Below are 21,691 nucleotides of genomic sequence, written 5' to 3' on the forward strand. Positions count from 1 at the left end.
GTCCTGGAACTCTCCTTTCCATTTATGTATGTATACAATGTTTTAATTTGTGAAGCTCTTGCTGGCACATCTGTACCATGCATGCTCAGTGTTATAACACAGTGGATGTTCTTCCCTTTTGAAAGGCCTTTTTTGAGGATCAATATTTCAGCCCCTGCAGCCTTGATTCTTTCTAAATAATAATAGTGGGGCCAACCATTTTCTTTCAAGATAAACAAGACTTGTATTTTCAATCTATATAATTAGTTTTAAATATGGGGTTGTTTGGGGTCACCTATTTCTGAATGAGGGAAACAGTAACATATTAAAAAAATTATAACTTGAAACCCCTTTGTCCAGATTCCCCACAATTTTGCTCAGAACAAGAGCAGAATGTTTCCTGTACCTGTGACAAAGTTGGGGCTGATCTGAAGCATAGATTCAAAATTATAAGTTTTTGTTCTGTTTCCCCATTTTCAGAACTGCTTTGTAGAATGTTGATTTGTTCTGCTGAAAAATAATAAAATAAAATAATAAAAAGAAGAGACAAAGAAAGCAAGGCAGGCTTGGGAGGGGAGATGCTCCCTACTTGTGTTCAAAGAAAAATGGCACTGGATGCAATGTTCAATTCAAATTCTACTGATTTTTTTTGTTTCAAATACAAGTGAATGTTGGCATGAATATTTGCAGATCTTAAAAGTAATGTGGAACATGTTACCAGGATTTTATTTTGCAAAAAGGGCATAACAAAAGAAATGCAACAAATAATCCTTTTTTTATGAAAAACATTTGCACATTACTTCTCTCCTTTTCATTGAGTGACCAAATCCTCTGCAGTTTATACTGGTTTTCAGAAAAAGGTGTCTGGCCTCAGCTTAGGTGAAAACTGACACTCACAGAATTAATAAAGTTCTGTTTCAGCAACAGCAGCCAGCTATTTGTGGCCAGAAACCTATTCCCACAACAGGTTTTTTTGGGGTCTTGTCTTGTGTGTTTGTTTTTTTCTGGCTACTGTCTTCCGAGAATCTTCACTTCAATGAGTATGTGGCAAGGAGAAATAAGTAAGTGATGGGAACAGGCTCATCCACTACCAATATGGACAGGTGGAAGAAAGAAGGTCTACTCCTTTCCTTTCATGAAGACATATGTGGGAATGGAGTGGTAGAATGTACTGATTCACTTTAGGCTAGAGGTGCAACTTGCATTTTAATGCTCTCTTATTTGAAGGCTTCCTGTGAAAAGACAAGTTAATGTAGTAGTAAGTGCACTGACTTAGAATATTTATTCTTGATAGCTAGAATTTGCACTTATAGGGATGAATTTGGCATCTTCCACCTATACTCTGAAATGGCATGATCCATTCAGAAAAGTAATGATTTGGACAACTCATTTTGCTTGTACTGTAGGACCGCTGTATCAGCAGGATCAGAACCCGCAGTTTTACTTGTCTACTGCCTGAAAACGTTAAATAAAAAAACCCTAGAAACACACCTCTCTATTACTATAATTGGCCACTAGAGGGAAACAGAGACTATGCTACATATAGGGTTTCTACATCTGCACCTTCCCACATCTAAGCGGGGGGGGGGAGGGGGGCTTGGAACTGATTCTCTCCAGATGCCATGGTCCTACTGTATGTGTAGAAGAGATCCAACACAAACAGTAGGAGATGGAGACTTAACTACATGTATTCCATAGAGTCAAGGAGAAGAGTGGAGTGGCACATGGCTCACTTTTGTCTCACTTGAAAGCCATAATTTGTTTGGAAGGTGCAGGGAAATGTTCTCTGCCACATCTCTGTAGAGAATGAGTATGAGAGGTGCTGATCACCGTCCAAATGGAAACAGGAAGCACCAATCTAATGCCTTTGTCATCTGTTCCCTCTTATTGAAGGAAAACATGGTCAGCCTGGAAGCTGAAGCTTAGTTCAAACAAACCTGAATTGTTTTATTTTAGTCAACCTTCCTACAAACTTGGGTTCAATTAGTTTAACCCACCATGACAGCAGATCACTGCACAAACATTTCGTACATCAATCCACTGAAATTATTTACTAATAAATAAAATTATTAAATTTATTAGTAAATTTTAGTAAATAAATAATTATTAGTAAATAATTAGTACAAATATTATTTATTAGTAAATAAAACAAATAATTGAAATTATCACCCCGTTTCTGCCACCTATGTATAGTTAATGAATCTAGTTCAAGTCTCAAGCAGTGGTATAAACTGTACCCAATTTCAATCATTTCTTAATTAACTGCAAATAAAGGCTAACATGAGCCAACGATGGGAGGAGTTGGGAGATTAAATTCTGCACAGTGCAGCCTTGCATACTCTACTTAGAAGTAGTTGTCATTGAATTATGTGGAAATTACTCCCAGGTAAGTGTGTATAGGATTACAGCTTTAGGTAACTTTAAACAAACGACATTTACTTGTGCAACTTCCAATGTAGTGTTGTTACTCAACATTTTCTAGACAGCTTTGTAGCTCAAGGTTTTGAGTGCTTAGGAGTTTCTATGATACAGATTCATGATCTCTTAAGCTGGTAGCTATCTGCTCTGAATTGCCTTGAGTTGGCTGAAATCTTAAGATGCTGTTACAACAGTGACCCTTGGAGAAAATCATAAGGTCAGACATATTGACATTTCAATCATTTCCCCCTCCCATTCATTTAGGTATCTATATCCCGACTCAGCCCACGCCTAAGAAAACTCTCAATTATTCAAATCAACAACAATTTCTGGTAAAATAATAAAAACAAACAAAATAACACACAACATAAGCTACCCACTAAGCACAGCACTCAAATAACTAACCCCAGAGTGCCTTGGTAGGCTTTCTAACTCTTCTCTGAACTCCATCAGAGATGAGCTGTGAAGAATCCCCTCTGCTGGAATGCTATTCCACAGCAATCTGAAGGGTTCTATTCCTTGCTCATTCTAGGATGATGGATGATAGTGGCACTTGATATGCCTCCTAATTGATCGAGAAGTGCACACACAAGGAAGAGGCAATCTCAAAGACTGTGTAGCTCTTATGATATTAAAGGCCTTTACAAGGCTGGTGACTTATTTCGCTGAATAAACTCATCAAAGGAATTAAAAACACACAGAAGACAGATGTCTTAATGTGCAACTCTAGCATTAGCTGATGTGTGAACCATCATATATGGTGTATATTTATGGATTTTAGCCACAAGAATACAGAAACCATAGTGGTGGTTATGAATCGCTAATCTTTCAGGCTACCTAACAAAAGGTAGTATGAATTGTGAAGGAGAATGATAAAAAGAGGATGGAACAAGGGTTTGGCACACAGGGAGTACATGTAAAAAACCGAGTCTAGACAGGACGGACTAGCTCAAAGACCACACTAAGAAAGTGACATTAATTGAAAACCTTGCCTTCTTAATTATTAGTCTAAAGTAGATAAATTTCAGTTCACATGCAAATTAATTTAAATAGTGCCTCAGCAATATGGGATAAGTTATTTGTAACCATAAAATGTGAAGCAATACTAAGGCTGTTTATAATAAACCATGGATTTTTAACAGATCACAGCCCCAAGGACAACTAATTTCATGGCAGGTTAGGACATGTTAGCATTTAATAACCATAAACCTTGCACTAAAAGCTCTTCATCCCTTCGTAGGGCAGGGATTTCACATCTATGATTTACTTTTTAAAAGGCTCTTGATATTTAAAAACAAAGAGAACAAACTAAAACAATAAGAAAATAAAAGCACAGTGAAATATTATATAAACCCTACAAAAAAAGAGAGAGAGAGAGAGAGAGAGAGAGAGAGAGAGAGAGAGAGAGAGAGAGAGAGAGAGAGAGAGAGAGAGAACGCTGCATAATTACATAAAACCAGCAGAGAGGGAAAAGCCTTAGCTGAAAAAATAAGGAGGGGAAAACTCCTTCTACAAACAAGGGACCGTGGATGTTCTCTGAAATGGTAAATACAACCTTCTCCTGTCAGCAGAAGGCTACCTGTAGAGGCAGAAAGATGTTTCCATGGGAAGATGCCAAATAGGAATATTTAAAACTCCTGTTTTTGATTTAGTGCAGTCACTGATGCTAGTGGCTGGAATCTTACTGGCAGCTTAAGTAATCCCTGGAAGCGGGATCTGAAGGCCTTAGAAATGGACCTCAACAGATGGGAAACCTTGACATTTGAGCGTTCAGCCTGGAGGCAGACGGTGCAGCATGGCCTCTCCCATTTTGAAGAGACCCTTGTCCAGCAGGCCGAGGCAAAGAGGCAGTCCCAAAACCAGCAAAATCAGGCAGCTGGACAGGGGACAGATTGTATTTGTCTTCAGTGTGGAAGGGATTGTCACTCTCGAATTGGCTTTCTCAGCCACACTAGACGCTGTTCCTAGTCCTCTATTCAAAGCACGTTACCATAGGCTCTCAAGACTGAAGGATGCCTAAATCTAAAGTCTGTGTAATCATTTGACAGTGGAAGTCATCTCTACTTAATGACTAATGCTAGCATCTCATCAGCTAGCAGCAATTCACTGCTGCAACCTACGTGATTTCACTTATGCAGATGTAAATCATCAGTAGGATTCTGACTGGTTTCATTTTATTTTGGGGGAAGGGCTTATATGATGAGCATCCTGAAAAAAATTATGGTAGGGTTTATTTTCAGGTTAGGTCTTATTTTCGGAGAAACAGGGTAATATTAAACATAAAGAAGTATTGAGGTTAGGGGTAGGTTGCTACTTTCTCTTCAAGAGTAACCTTTGATTCAAAGGAAAGAGACTGGTTGCAGCTTTAGAAAAAGATATAATCTAATCCACCCTACATGCAGCTCTCTCAGAGATGAATTCAATTCCTTTTTAAAAAACCTTCTGGTTTATGAACGTGGGGTATTGTGCTTCTGTACCCATGATTCAAAACACCAGGAAATGGCCCAATGTTACTCCACAACATCATGCCTATGTTGCCAGCAAGAAAAAGGATGCCAGGCTTAACACAGCAAAGGGCAGTGTGAATACTGACAACACCATAGCAGTAAGTGAAGATGGTCTACTAAAGGATATCCTCTTATGCTCACTACCATTCACAAAATGCCACCAAGCAATGGAAATCCCAGAAGATGGCTCCTTTTTTAATCAGTTAAGTACTTCTCACCCAAACACAAAGCAATTGTCAGGGCTCTTTTTGGACAAATGGGAATCGTAGTGAGCACAAGAGGGTATCCTGTAAATACCCTCCTGAGTGTCAGCTAACTGAATCTTGAGAGAGTCAAATGTTCAGATAGCCCAGACTTGGAGCTGATTTCCCCTTCAAAAACTTGTGCCAGGAGTCTGGTTTCAGAAATATTTACGGAATGGGCTCAGGACTGGACGAAGAGTTGTTTGCTTCTACATTGGGGGGTCGGGCAATTTTACTTTTTGAAAATCATGCACTTTACCCCTTTGCCCAAATGTCCCCAAATTTGTCAAAGAGGAAGTGCAAACTGCTACATCTGTGCCAAATTTGGTGTTGGTTCAAAGTCAAAGTTATAATGTTTTGTTCAGGCTGGCCTCATTTTGGAATTGCCTTGTAGAATGTTGATTTGTTGTGCTGAACAATAACATCACTGCATTTCAATGCAGTGATAAAACAGGGTTCCATGTAACTGTCTTCTCAGGTGGGCAGATACAGGCATACACTACGTACATCTGTACATATTTCATATGGGTCTGAGCAAGTTAGAAAGGGGAGTGAAGAAAAAGAATATATACACAGCACAAAGGTGATTGCATCATACTGTCTCCATACTGCTAACACAAAGATGGGGAGATCTGTGTTTAAATCCCCACTCATTCTTAAAATTTACCGGGTGACATTAGGTGGTCTCATCTCATAGTATTGTTGTGGGGAAAAGAAACATTGAGAGGAGCAAAATGTATGTTGTGTTGAGCTCACTGGAAGAAAGGTGGGATATACTGCATCTACCAGGGAAATAAATAAACAAAGCTAAAAAAGATTTATTCATACATTAAATATACAATTCCACTGTACAGGTGTTTGGCTAATCTTTTTGTAGTGTGTATGTAAAAAAGCCAGGGCTTGCTTTTGCCACCTACAGGGGGAAAAAGCAACAGAGAGTCATGGGGGCAGGAAGATAAAGTCAAGATTTAAGACTTTTCTTTAGCTTTAGGGCAAACAAGTTTTACTAAAATTGTTGGCAGGACTGCAAGCCCAAACCCCAGCTGGAAACCCTGATAGACCCTCCTCTCCACCTGTGAAAATTATGTTCTCATTTCTTCCCAGGTCATCCGTATTAAAGTCTATAGTCCCTGTTGCCTAAGCCTCAATCTGGCTTCTCCCCTTTTTGCCACATGGTTGTCAGTCAGTGGTCTTCCGCTGAAGAAAAATCAATCTGGCTTCTGGATAGTCACAGAGCTGCCATTTGACAAAGACATGCTGTGAAACGTTAATTAAGAGACAGATGTCCTCTCTCACCTCACTCCAAATGACCAAAAGGCAGGCCCATCATTGTTTATGGCAACGGCCAGGAGGTCTGTGCCACGTGTCTGCACAATGACTGTGCCACTGCTAACACATAATGCCCATAACAGATGCACTCTTCCTTGCATTCTATACAAACTAATGTCACAGGCTTTGTGGCAGCTAGGTCTCTTAGCAATGGGGGATTCGCTGAAACATATGGACAGGTTTTCAGAACAATCTCTTTTTTAACTGTCAAAATCTTGCCTCAGTCTAACCTCTCTCTGATATCCACTTGCTTCAAACATAATCCTCACTTTTGTGTACATTTGCTTTTTATGTATGTAGTCTAGACACAGTAAGCTGTAGATCTGTTAAATATTCATTAAGAAATGTTACTACTCATTTACCTTTCAACCCTCAAGCACAAGGAGAGGTCATTCCAGTCCCCCAGATTTAATTATTCTTGTGGAAAGCACAGAGACATTATCTACACAATACTGCTCTTCTGGGATATTGTTACCTGCACAGCAATAAACAACACCACAAAATTCTAATTGTTTATTCTCATACCTGCAAACACTAGAATACCTCCCCCAAACTCCTAAACGTCACATGCATTGTGGTATATTTTCTGACCCCCATGAGAATTTCAAGGGAAGAAATTTAGAAAAAATGCCCACCACAAAGTCTGTGTTTTTGTTCTGGAACAAGGTGCTTCACAGTATCCAAACATCCGGAGCCAGAAAACATATGTGGGGTATATGTTCGTTGGGGGGGGGGAGGTGGACTTTCACAGTTTTCCTCCCCAAAAGGCATTATTCTACCCTAGCAATGAAATGGTTCTGGTGAGGCAACTGGAAGGCCACTGTTTGCGCCACTGAGAGCTGTTCACCTCAGCTTCTCTGTATCCAAAAGGCCAGGGGCATTTTTTTGTCCCAAAACAGCATTTAGCCTAGGACAAATAGGTTATCCCATGGCCAAAAACAATGGATTTATTGGGCTTGAGAGGCTCCCCACTGCCTCTGCTGCCCTTTTTACTCCCAAATGTTGTTTGATTACAGAATGAACACTGTAAATGGCAAGGGGCTGAAATTCAGGGCCATTGTTTACTATTGTGCAGGCGTCTTAGAAGGACTACATTCTGTCTAATCTGGCAGATGTCTTACAATAAGTGAATCTGGAAGATTGAAATGTTCCATCCCAGTGGATGAGGATTAAACGAGTCCACTAATTTGTCTTCAACTCGAAAGAGATCCACTATATGTAAAATGGTTTTGTGTATATTATTGTATTTCTTTTATGTTGTTAGCCGCCTAGAGTGGTCCTCACACAACCAGATAGGCGGGATATAAATAAAATAAAATAAAATAAAATAAAATAAAATAAAATAAAATAAAATAAAATAAATAAATAAATAAATTTGGAAACTTCTGTGGCCAGATTTTTTTATCAGTGTGTTACGGCCAAAATATTACAGTATTATCATCTGAAAATGTAGAATAAGAGCATGGCTAACTAGCAGGACAGTTGAGGACCACACTTTACAGAATCACATATTCCAAAATTTGCTAATCAGAGGCAAAAGCAGTGCCATACAGTGCCTGTTCAGGTTGGTAGGAAAGAAAACAGCTAATGTTAGCTAAAGCCAAGGAAGGCTACAGTTGGCAGCATCAACAAGAAACTCCCATTAAGACACTTCCCTGAGCTCACATTTCTTAGTTGTGCAGCAGGAATCCATTTCACAAAAATGAAATAATATAAACATATTCTCAGAAGCTACCACCTGCCACAGATTTGGTAAAGGAAAAAGAACATTTTCTGTCTGCAGCATTCCACATTGCTGATGCATGTAGAGCCCATGCAGACACATTCCACATTATACTGTAGTTAGTTTCTTTAAGGTGAAAACATAGCAAGAAACAACTGCCAATAACAATAGGTCCACTCAGATGTTGTCCAAAGAATAAATACAACACTCAAGCATAGACAAGGTTATGCTGCAAAGCCACTGGGCTAGCACTGCCCACACTGCATAGGTCTGCTCCTAAGCAACCCTGCCCCTATGGTTATGGAATACGATTTCAAATACATAGCGGTAGTCACTCAGATGAAATTCAAGTTGAAATTCCAACAGCACAGAACTGCAAATCACATGGCAGCTCCAATAAAGTTCTTGACACGAATGCTTGACATGCAAATGCCTACAACTGGAACTATGTAGTACACATAACACTGATTAGAGCTATCCAATCTGGTGGTGGTGTACTCACTGATGTGCTGCATCTACTATTTTAACATAATGCCTGGATTAGATTAATGAAGGGATACAATAAAATTAAGAATCAACTGAACAGCAAAAACAATGAAATAGGGAAAAATTAACAAATGGAGCATTTAAAATATGTACACTTCAAATGCCCCAGAAGGGCTGGGGGAAGGGGGAAGAAACCATTTAACTCACTAGTTAAAAAACAGTGGGAGCTGGGCTGACTGGGGAAGTTATTCCAGACAGAGGATGCCATAGATAGAAATGAGCTCTAATGCCAGGTCAGTCTAAAGAGGGCCTCAGTACAAAAACTTAACATTTGGACAGATTTATAAGGGAGCAGGTGGTCCTCATGAAGAAAAGTCTTTTCTTTTAAAACTTCTTCATGCACTGAAGAAGTTTAAAAAGACAGAACCAGCCCTGCGAATTGGGCTGGGAAGAGAACCAGGGTTTCAGTGAAGAGTCAATCCTGATGAGACACATTCCTAATGTGGTGTCCGCCCAGGTCATGAATATTCGTATGTTAACTGCACGGACCAATGAGTGTGCTGGAGAGGCGGAGTCACGAGATATAAGATTCTCTGCAGGAGGAGGAGGAGATTAGATTGGAGTTTTGAGGGAGAGTTGAAGAGAGGTTTTGAGGAATTGCGAGTTTGGAGTAGAGAGAAGACTGGCAGTTGAGGGTGGATGAAGTGGGATGTTTGGTTAACAGTTAAAGACATTGATTGTACCTTCATCACCTGTATTAAGAAACAACTTCTATTTGGTTCTATTTAAAATGACACATGGCCTGGACCTCTATTATTAATAATACATAAAGGTAAAGGTTCCCCTTGACAATTTTTTTGTCCAGTCGTGTTCGACTCTAGGGGGTGGTGCTCATCCCCGTTTCCAAGCCATAGAGCCAGCGTTTGTCCGAAGACAATCTTTCCGTGGTCACATGGCCAGTGCGACTTAGACACGGAACGCTGTTACCTTCCCACCGAAGTGGTCCCTATTGATCTACTTGCATTTGCATGCTTTCGAACCGCTAGGTTGGCAGGAGTTGGGACAAGCGACAGGAGCTCACTCCATCGCGTGGATTCGATCTTACGACTGCTTGGTCTTCTGACCCTGCAGCACAGGCTTCTGCGGTTTAGCCCGCAGCGCCACCACGTCCCTTAATAATACATAATGTTGATGTAATCAACTGGTGGCAGCTGAAAGACACATAGCTTGTGCCCTGTGTTTGGTGAAACAACCAAGGGACAGGCGGGGAATATGACACCTAACATTAAAGCAGCTTAATAACACCTTAGCCAACCATGTGAGATAAAATGGAATTTTCTGAACACAAGGGCCCATAACGTAAGTGTAGAGGTTTGAACAACAATCCCTAAATGGGGTCCTATGGTACTGGCCCTAGAAAAGAGAGTGGAGCCACCATCTTTTCATCTTCCAATTTCATCTTCCAGTCCGCTAGGATATGAAGGCAATGCTTCCAAATGAATCAATACAGTTGCCACACACACCCTGTGTTCTTCTCCTGGTAAAAGACATCCATCAGGAAACCATGGAGTGTGGCAGGTCACATGTTGGACAGACCTAGTCTAAACACATATATGACATAAAGAGTTGGGAGGTATCTGCTGCCTACCAGATGTGTTACGCAACTGTACACTGATTTCACTCAAATGCCAGTCCTACTTTGATAGTTACAAATGGCTGTACTTTTTAAAATATGATATTCTATGAAAGACAAGCATGCTTTTTTGTGTAACCAGCTCTGCAAGATGTCTAATGAACATCTATGAACAATGGGGCTAGACAAGCCACAATGCAGCTGCAGAAGCAGACTGACTCTAGTGTACTTTTCTTCAGCAGGGAAAGATCCTGATAATTCCATCAAGTTTTGGAAAAGAAGGGAGAGAGATTAAATACAATTATGAGTTTTCTCTGTTGCTTATTAATAAAACTTGCCAAGAGGTTGTAAGAGGAAATTAGTCAGTTTTAGCTTACTGCTAATGTTTGATATGTGCAAATTAGGTACCTTTCAAAATATCCTACTAGAAGTCTTTGTGTTGCTGGGAAACCACAGGTCAGGCAACAGTTAAAGGCCAAATTTATTCCCAACCCCTTCGTAAATTCACAGAGCTCCTTTTATTTCAAAATGTGACTCTGTGAGTGGGGGCTGAAAAACCCAGTGACCCTGCCACTGGCACAACCTAATTGTCATTCAGGGATCTTAAGATCCACCCTAATCTCTCAAAGTCCTTCTAGTTCTTTTATGCATGTTGAGGAAGCAGATCAAATGATAGCGTCACCTGCTGGTGTTATAACATAAAGCTTCACACTCACATGACTTCCTTCTTGGCTAAACAATCTGGTGGCATTCTTACAGAAAGAAGGGAATAGTTTAGAGACACTGATTTACCGTGATTTTAGAATTACCTTTGTACCTTTGTATTGTTTATATTAATTCTCTTGCTCCGAGTGAAGGACCACATTTGTAGGGGAAGATGCTGATGATCCTTGTCATGTTAATGACATTTTTCAATACCCTACTTAGTAAAAGGCCTGTCTGATGCTCCTTGTAGCCTAATGGCTTGAAAGAAGCTACCAGATCAATTAGGAATGCATGAGGCCTTCCTCAGCATGAACTCTTTCCTCTCTTCCTTGTATGGTTAAGTGGTGCATTAGCATTGCTGTCAACTGAATTTAATACTAAGCAGCTTCACTTTTAACTAGGATTTACAAACCCTGATTTCGAATCCTGGAGCAGGCAGGAATTAAGCATGCTTAGGATCTGCACCGAAAGAAGGCCAAGCCTCCACTAAGGCAAACCTGGAAAGGAAGGGAGGACTTTGCAGGTGGGAGAAAGAAGAGAAAGGACATTCTCTTGAAATAGACATCCTCATTTGCAAACAATTGTTTGCAGGGAAACCACTTTGTCTGCACCTGGCCATCATCTTTTTTCAAGACCAAACTATGTGCAACAGGAACAACAAAGGCTTGCCTTGCATCTTCCGTGTCAACATTTTTAGAGAATGGTTGAGGAACGCAAGAAGTAATAAGATTTCTGTGCTTTCATTCCTTCCCCACAGCAAATGCTAAAAGATGGACAGATTTCTTTTTATTTTATTGCTAAGCAACACAGCTAACTCAGCAGAGACATGGCTGAAATTTAGCTCCCAGTTTAGGAATGAATGGACAGGACTTCATCTTAATTGTCCTTCAGTGAAACATATTTATTATTTACTTTGAATATTTTTATCCTGGCTTTCTCCTTAAAAAGGACCCAAGGTGGCTTACCTCTTTAGCAGACAATATTTAAAAACAGTAAGTATACAAATACTAAAAAGAATCAAGCAAATACCACACTAAAAAAAAAAAAGGTAAACAAAGCAATACCAAAAACACATTCAAGGCAGTAACGCACAGCAGTGTATTAAAAAACCCAACTCAGGCAGCAAGTCACTGTCAGGCACTCAGGCAGCCAGGCACTCCAGGAGAGCTTGCCTGAAGAGAAAGGTCTTTGGCAGCTTGTGGAAGGACAGCAAAGGTGGGGCCAGCCTGGCCTCTTGTGGGAGAGAGTTCCTGTTTAAAGGTAACTGCTGAACAAATATAGACCACTAACAAACTGCTGGGAAATGAAACTTTGAGTAGATAGCTTTTAGCAGAGGTGCTGTTATCTGCTACCTGAACTGGCATCACATTATGACACACTCTGTTACCGTGTTTTCCAAAAAACAAGACAGGGTCTTATATTAATTTTTGCTCCAAAAATGCATTAGGGTTTATTTTCAGGGGATGTTTTATTTTACAGTTATGTCATCTTCTAGTTGCTGCACAATGCTGCACAATGGTGGAGGGCAGAGTTTCACTTAACTGGAGCTTATTTTTGGGGTAGGGCTTATATTACAAGCACCATGAAAAACCATACTAGGGGTTATTTTCAGGTTAGGTCTTATTTTTGGGGAAACAGGGTCTTCACATTTAAGCAATTTTAAGGCCTAGTGTTTCAGCAAGAATGATTTAAGTGCATATCTGCCTCTTTGCACTTAAGGTTGTAAAAATACACACATCTCGGGGAGTGTGGGGAACCTACCAAATTCAAAGCAACATCCAAGTAAAATATGCACAGGCATGGACTTTTAATGTACTTCGTTCTGTGCAGGCAAATAAAATTCACTGGCTTTTCTGTCAGGGCCCTTCCAAGCAATACCTCTTGTCTACAATTACATAGGAGCATAGCCAGCTTTTTTTTTTAGCTGAAATAAGCACAAATTGAGGTGGCTGGCACATACTCCATGAGTACCCTTGTCTTTTCAGCTGAATCTGGGGCAGCTATTCATCTATGAAAGCTGATACTAAACAAGCGTTGGCACTTATCAGTGGTTCTCTCAAAGTGCAGAAATTCTTTCAACCATTTGCTTTACATCTCTATCAGGCCATTAGGCCTGGAGATCTGCTAATGACAATCAGGCATTAAAGCATAATTGCTTGTTATGTGCTTTTTAAATTGGGAAATAGTTAAGCATGCAATCTTAACAGCAAAGAACTTCTGCCGGCTTTGTTTATCTGTTAAGATAATTCTATTATTAAACATTAATGTTCATCCAAATCACTTAAGACACACCAAAATTATAGCTACTTATTTTCCCATCATAGTCCTTCCTCCCACCATCTCCTTTTTGGGCATGATAAGCTGGGAAAAAAATAATAAATCCATTAATGGAATGAACGTATGCTTAGTGAGTACTTTCAGTCACTGTAAAGATCAGATCACATTATGCACAGCTAGTTAAATCAAAGCTTCGAGAAGTTAAATGACAGAATCCAAGCTCTAGTTGAAATGTACCACGCTACAGCTTCTATTTCCCAATGTAAAGGTAAACCATGGTCTCTAGGTAATTTCTGAGACATTCTAAAAGTCAATTGTATAGAGGAGCGGTCCCCAATCTTTTTGGGACTGTGGACCGGCCGAGCCTCTGAAGGAGGCGGGGCACCCCCACGCGCAGGTGTGCATTTTCTCTGTTGGGCGCATGCGTGAAGCGGTGGGGGAGCATCCGTGTGCCCACCAGCGCTGGCGTGAGCGCTCCCCCACCCCTTCACGCATGCGCCCAACAGAGAAAGTGCACACCTGCACATGGGGGTGCCCCGCCTCCTTCAGGCATTCAGGCGCATGCGTGAAGGGGTGGGGGCGTGCTCATGCCGGCGCTTGCACGCATGCACATACGCAAAGCAGCTGTGGGTGGGGGAGTGCATGCGGGGGGGCAGGAGGTCTGTCTTATCGGCCTGGTTCGGCTCAGGCTACGGACTGCAACCGGGCCGCGGACCGGGGGTTGATGACCTCTGGTATAGTGCATTCGTCATGGAAATCTCTGACCAATCTCAGCTTCCTTACAATGACACTTTTAATGTGTCCAGATATGGACGACTGCTATCTTTTTTGTCTACTGAAAAGGCTCACCTGCCTTTAAATGCTTCATGAACAGCAGACGGATAATGGGTGTGGTTTTGCCATCTCTGCATAAGAGAAAGTTGCTGTTGCTTAAACATTGCACCACAACTGGGAATGTAACAGATACAGCTTTTTCTCAACATAAAGACGCAAAGGTGGAAAAATCTGTACTTGTTGCATTTCATTTAGCCATGTACTTTTGAAGGCCACTGAAGCCTTAGCAGGAAAAAAAAGATATAATGGCTGAAATCACGACTCGGTGTGCAACAGATAACACCTATGGAAATTTCTTAAGTTACAGCAATTCTCTGGTAAAATTTACCAGTAAAATGAAACTGCATAATAGGACTTTGGCCAATACTAGTAACTCTACATACACACATACTACATGCTCATAAACTGCATTTTTAGGGAGACAGTTTATGGGGTTAGTTTAAACTAGTACAAGATGCAACTACATGATATTCAGTATCAGATGATACCCTGTTTCCCCGAAAATAAGACAGGGTCTTATATTAATTTTTGCTCCAAAAACCGCATTAGGGCTTATTTTCAGGGGATGTCTTATTTTCTTTTCATGTACAGAAATCTACATTTATTCAATTACAGTCATGTCATCTTCTTCTGGTTGCTGCACAATAGTGGAGGGCGGGGCTTCACTTAACTGGGGCTTATTTTTGGGGTAGGGCTTATATTACCAGCATCCTGAAAAATCATACTTATTTTCAGATTAGGTCTTATTTTCGGGGAAATAGGGGAGCTGAATAGAAAATGTGAGCTAAGCAAGGAAGAAATGAAGATTTAAAGATGATTTGTTTAAACAATCCAGGGTCCTAATAATTTTTCTTCAATTCCCATAATTTGTCAAAAAGGTTTTTTTTAAATAATTAAAATAAAATTGGCTCTCAATGCATGATTTCAGAGCAAAGCAATTTCACAATCAGGAAGGGGAATTAACAGTAACGTATTAAACACTCCTGGACAGCTTAACACAAATACATCATTGTCAGAGTTCCTATGAGATCATCAATGTTTATCTGACTCTTCTACTTGTTGGCAGTGTACTTCTGCATTCCTCGAAAATACTCTTTCTGATAACCTACCACAAGGCAAAGTCATATTATTAACTCTTGACTTGAAGAACATGCTTCGGTGCAGTCTACCTATGCAACGACTGAAGGCAAAACTATCCTCACCCTACCCCAGACCTGGGCAAAGCGCTGCCCTCCATATGTTCCTGAACTGCAAATCCCAACATTCCTCACTGTGTGGGCTAGGCCCAGATCTTCTCATTAATGGCTGTGTGGGCTCTGAATTATTGGAGTTGCAGTTCAGCAACATCTGGAGGGCCGCATTTTCCCAACCCCTGCCCTACCCTAACGTATCTATAAGAAATTTCACAGCTAGAGAGGTGAGCAAAGGTTGGAGCCAATCTCTCAAACTAGCCTTGGTTGCCAAATCTCTTGAGAAAATCCTTCTGCTACACTTGGCCATTAATTATCTGATACTGGCAGCTCAGTCACTAATAGCTCTGTGCTTCATGATCAGAAGGCTGGAAATCTGGATTCAAATTACCACTCGGCTACAAAATGTACTGCATGCTAGGCCAACCATAATGTCTTGAACTTACTGGAGGAAAAGTTAGGATATAGATGTAGCAAATAATAAACAGAACAAACAGGAGGGAAGTCCACAGGGGATGTCAACACAGCAAGACCCAGTTCCCTGAGGCATAATCTGATAAAACAATTATGTTCCTGCTTCCTACTGGCCTGATGACAATGCTTTTAAATACAGTGGTGCCTCGCTTAGCGAGCGCTCCATTTAGCGACGAAATAACTTTGTGATGAACTTTTTGCAATCGCAAAAGCGACCGCTTTGCGATGTTCCCTATGGGGGAATTTCGCTTTGCGATGATCGGCTCCCTGCTTCGGGAACCGATCATCGCAAAGCGACCATTTTCGCACAGCTGATCGGCAGGTTCAAAATGGCTGCCGGGTAAACAAAATGGCCGCCTGCTGTTTTCTAGGACGGATTCCTCGCTTAAAAGGCACCAAAAATGGCCACGCTATGGAGGATCTTCACTGAACAGTGAGTTTTAAGCCCCTAGGAACGCATTAATCAGGTTTTAATGTGTTTCTATGGGCTTTTTAATATCGCATAGCGACATTTTCGTTCAACAGAGATTTTTGCGGAACGAATTAACGCCGCAATGCTAGGCACCACTGTATCTCATCTGTACTGCTGCCTGCTTTAGGAATAGATTAATTCTCTATTGTCTTGCTGCTGCTATTTTGGAATAGTTTTATTCAACTACCACAAAAACATGAATGGTAAAATCCAAACAGAAAGACCAAACTGGGCTTTTGCTTTTGTGTAAAGTGAAAGGTCTCGCACCCCCCCAGCAAACCAAAGGAGACACCCCCTCAAGAAATCCCAAAATAAATATGAAAAATTTTAATGTGCACAGCCCTAGACCTCCGTGATGTTTCTTTCCCTTTAATTTTATCAACATGTTGAAACAAAGTAACATGGCTACTCCTGTGGAAACTGTCAGTCCAAACAAAATAATGCAAAGCATTATCTCTTGACTACATTAAGGAAAATCCAAAAAGTAATTACTGTACATCTAGAAATAATCTGCACTTCATTGTATAACTGTGTGTTGTTTTCTAGGAGGATACCTGTCATTTAGCACCAATAGTGACAGTAACACCGGGTAGATTGTATTAGGTCCTATTTCATACCATTTAAATATTTCTGCTTAGAAATGAGGATAATGCTCATCTAATATAAGGCCCTCTTGCATGTTCCTAACAAATAATTTGAAATATAGTCTTTGGGAATTTCACAATATTTTTAAGGAGATCCAGTATACATTTGACATGGTCTCCTTTTACAGTGACAAAACTCTTGAAATTCCAGAGAAACATGCTCCCATTTTCTCCACCTAATTTTAGCTATGATACACATTCTTATACCTTACACCAAATATATTTTTGCTGAAGAAAATGCTACTGTTACAAAACAAGCATGGTTGTGATGAAGCAGCATGTCCTGCTTCCATTTTATATATTTTTGAATTTTCAATTAAATGTGGAAGATGCCACTGGACTGGAAAAATAAATAAGCAAATAACTTTCTGTCTTTGTATAAGGCCAAGCAAATTCAGGACTTCCTTGTTATTTATTTATTTATTTTTCTTCTTTTAACAAAACCTGCCCTGTCTGCTAGTGGGCACAGAATCTCAGACTCAACAAATGTGCACCATCAAGTTTAGCCAGACGGAATGGAAGATCGATTCTAACTTGGGGGAGCCAATATAAAAGAGACCTATTCAGAAGATAAACCCCTTCAGTGCTTGTGGGTTTTTTGTTTTTTTGCTTACTCATACTGCTCCCTCCTTCTCTAGAGCCTTACTGCAAGCAAGCAAAGCATTCACCTATAAACACGCACACATGTGCCAAATAATGGAGATAATCTTCATTCTTTCTCCTTCACAGAACCCTTTTCCAAACTCTGCATAAAGGAATCAATGTTTTCATGAAGCCCCATTTGTTTTTGTTCATGCAATTTAGGGTGAGAGTTTCAGTAAAAAAAACAAACAACCTAGATAATTGTGCATGACATTTAAGGGAAACATGGGGGTGTTTATTTGCCTTCCCTCTGTTTCTTCCAAAGAATAAACTCAGGGCAAAATGGGAGCATTCTCAGATGGGAAAAAGTGCATGCCTTAGAACCCATGCTCCCCAGCATTTACAAATATCCATACACAATGAATCAACACTTTCATTGCAAGCAAATACGCTGTTTCAAACATTTTCCATCTTTCCACCACAGTTTTAGCTCCAGAGATAAACATTTACAACTTTTCTCTAACTATATGGAGGAGCTCTCTTACCTTTTCGAAGCTGTTCCCTCTTTCAGTTTTTAATTGACTGCAAAAGCCTACATCTCTAGCAGCAACAGCTGCACCCATTGAACATATGTGCACACAGCGGCACTAAAACCTTAACACACAGAACAGGGCTTTCTTCAGTTTGCTGAGTCTTTCATGTGATATCTTTGGCTCGGCTTGTTTTAATTCATTCCTGCTGCTACTCAGAGGAAGTCATGCCTAGCCAGTGTTGGCTGAGCAGCAGCCACTGTTAGATATTCCCTAACCAGGAATACATGAGAACAAATATTTCTTTATAAGTGCTGAGAATGTAAACAGCATTTAAAGCCAACAGATTCTTTAGAGACCTTAGGAGATAAAACAAGCAAGATGGTATGAAACAATGTCTAGGCCAGAGTGAGGAGTTCTACATTTTTTCACTGGGAGGAGAGTAAGTTGCCCTCCAGTAGAGTTTTATTAGCAGCTATTCATCAAGAGCCTACATATCTCCCAGGCTAGTTACCATGTCAACAAGAAGAATGAAGGGGAAAAAAGTTGAGCCACAATTCTGGAACTCTGGGGCAACTTACTTTTGCCAGCTGGGAGATATAGGATACAGGCACTAAAACACAGAGTTTGCTTGAAAGCGAGGAGCCTTGCAAAGGCAAGTGCTCTGTTTCAACCCTAATAAAATACGAATGCAAAAATGGGCGATACCTTTAAAGACCACTAAAAAAAATCATCATACAATACACAAGCTTTTGATCCATGAAAGCTTATGTATTGTTGATGATGTTTAGTTGTTCATAAAGATATTATCTATTTTTGCATTTGTATTTTATTTTGTATTGACCAAATGGCTACCCTTTACTTCAGTATTTCAACCTTGGCTTTTCTCACTTCCCATGGCACTCTCTCCCACTTCCCACAGGGCAACGAAGGTGATGCCAGAAGAAGCAGAGCCAAATTTATATCTCTTTTGAGTTCTAGTAATTATATTGCCACAAACAATGCTGTCTAACTCTACCCAACCTGAGCAAACCTGCTGGGCAATAACACCAACTGTCATCTGTTTGCTATGGACAGGAAGAGAACCGACATCATAGGAGTAAATTTTATATAATCACTCCCCTCTGTTGAGTACCAGTGCAATATGGGGTGCAATGACCCACAGCGCAACAGTAAGGCCTTCTCAGTGACTGCCATGCGCTGATGGAGGAATTCTGCCATACCTGAGGAATTTGATCATACTTTTGCATTTCCATCACAATCATCTGTTATGCCTGGATAGATTTTAGGAAATGTAGCAAAACTTTGCATGAGCAGTGTCTCAGAATCCAAGAAGCCAATGTTGCCCAGTGGTTATACCCCAGGAGTAAGACAGCAGAGTTCAAATATCTACTGTGCAGCTACTGGAACAAGCTTATTTCTGTCATGATCTCCTAGCTTAACCTACTTCATAGGGATCCTACAGGGACAGCAACAGGGACAGATCTATGGATATTACAGGGATATAATATACAGGTATCATGAATTCTTGAGGGGAATAGCAGAATAAAGAGTTTAATAGTAATGGAATTATAAACAACAAATGTCAGAACTTCTTGAATTATTTCTTACTGACCTTGGACGTCAAAATTCCACCCTGCCTCCCAAATGTGGAGAATTAGCTACATAAGCAACATCTGTTTGTTATATATAGAGCTTAGAATATCAGCTGTGAAAATTAATTTGTTGGTGTTAAACTTTAGAAATGGGGAAACAAATTTGTTGCTGTTAGTGTTTAAACAAATTAACTGCCTCAATATCTCCATGGTTCCAATAGACCCCATTCTTGCTGCAACATGGTGGATATAACAATGCCTGCAAAGGTATTTGGGGGAGGTCCCATGCAAATCATCCCAATTCGCTGGTTTTGTTCAAAATGCATATTTTGAAAATATTTCTCAAACTAAATTATCCATGGGAGACCAGAAACCAACAGTCTTCAAGGATATGACTATCTCATGGAAATGGTGAATATGGCAGGAACTGATCAACGACATTAGTATAGAAAGTGAAGCTGAAGGAAACACTGCAGTTTTTAATTAAGTTTTTTTTTCAGGCAAAACTTATAAAGGGTTCTGTATAAGTGACTCTTTTATCACTTTCAAAGTGCATTTGAAAGGGATAACAGAATCAACTCCTTTGTGTTTTGGTGTATACAGCAAAAATAACAACTGTATCTCTAAAGGTGGCTTGTAATCCACAAAAGCTCATACTGAAATAAATCTGTTCATCTTTAGGGTGCCACTATATATATATAGGGTTTTTTTCCCTATACTTTGTAAATCAGTGGTTCTTAACTTTAGGTTGGGCTGTATAGAAACACTGCCATTCAGTCGTGCTGGCTGGGGTGTCTGAAAGGTGTAGTCCAAAAACAATCTAAACAGCTAAGTGCAGCCAATGCTAGTACTGTATAAAGCTGTAGACAATATGAATACACAGACACATCACAACTGATGACAAGTAGCAAATTCATTAACTTTCAAAACCTCATTCTTAAAAAATTAGATATATTGATGCCTTCCCTCCACAATTCCTTTGGTGTGTAATTATCATGAGCACTGGTTTCAATTAAGGTCAAATTACTTGCTTAGATAATTGCACTTGAAGATTTACTACAGAAAACTTTATCAGTCTACAAAAATGTAGCTTAGTCTTTCTGCTGCTTTCCTCCACTCACATGAAAGCTAACTGCTTTCAAGACATACCTACTTCTTGAAAGGGTCATGGTTTATTTAGTGCTTTTCTGATGTAAATTGGATGCTAGGTCTGCTCAAGTGACTCATAGTATTTCTCTTAAAATCTGTGAGATTATTATGCCACACTCATGGAGAAGAATTTCCTGCTTCCTCTCTTGAAGTCCAGCAGTGGCATCCCACCAAATTGTGGAAACACAGATAAGTGAACACCATAAACAGAAGCAAGGTATTCGCTGATCCTTCTGCTTCAGTTGTTCGAGGTTCACATTTTATAATTTGCTGAATTTGGCACTGGTAAGATAGCACAGTACCTTACATGTGCTGCTGACGTGATGACTGCTTCTTCAGTGGTGACAAAACAGTCCCCCCACCACTTGATTATTTGCTCTGGACTGGGAAAGGAGGGCACACATATTTTTCCCCTTCTTCCTGTTACCCCGCAAACATTGCCAGTGTAATTCACATTGGTCTACAATTTCAAAAACAAACTTGAGCTGAAAAGCGATGAAAAGTCTTGTGACACTTTAAAGGCTATCCATTTATTTTTATCTGGTATACGTTTTTCACAGACTTTATCCATTTAATCAGATATGTGAAGTTACAGTAGTTACAGCAGGGGTCTCAAGAATGGCCTGGAGCATGCAAGGGTTCTAGGATCAATAAGTAATAGAGACTGGATCTGTTTAACAGTAGTTTGATGACCTCTTGCTTGGGAATACATGCTCCCTCCCCCCCCCCGTATTCTACAATTAAAAGCTGAGTTTGCTCTATGGTTAAGAGGAATGACATGATTAACTCTAAATGCAGTTGAGGATCTGAAACCAGAGTGTAATGTTGCATTCTGATTAAAGGGGATCTCACTCACTAACACCTAATGTAGTAGTTATGACACATGCTGATGTGTCTGTTAACTATGGTTAAGTTAGCACTA

General features: G+C 40.1%; 1 protein-coding gene across 1 annotated transcript in view; it reads right to left on the reverse strand.

Moving 5' to 3' along the window:
* Positions 1–21,691, reverse strand: part of MYO10 (myosin X) — a 145,528-nt gene that overhangs the window by 40,271 nt on the left and 83,566 nt on the right.

Source organism: Pogona vitticeps, chromosome 4, assembly GCF_051106095.1.
Source record: "Pogona vitticeps strain Pit_001003342236 chromosome 4, PviZW2.1, whole genome shotgun sequence".
In the NCBI taxonomy this organism is placed as follows: domain Eukaryota; kingdom Metazoa; phylum Chordata; class Lepidosauria; order Squamata; family Agamidae; genus Pogona; species Pogona vitticeps.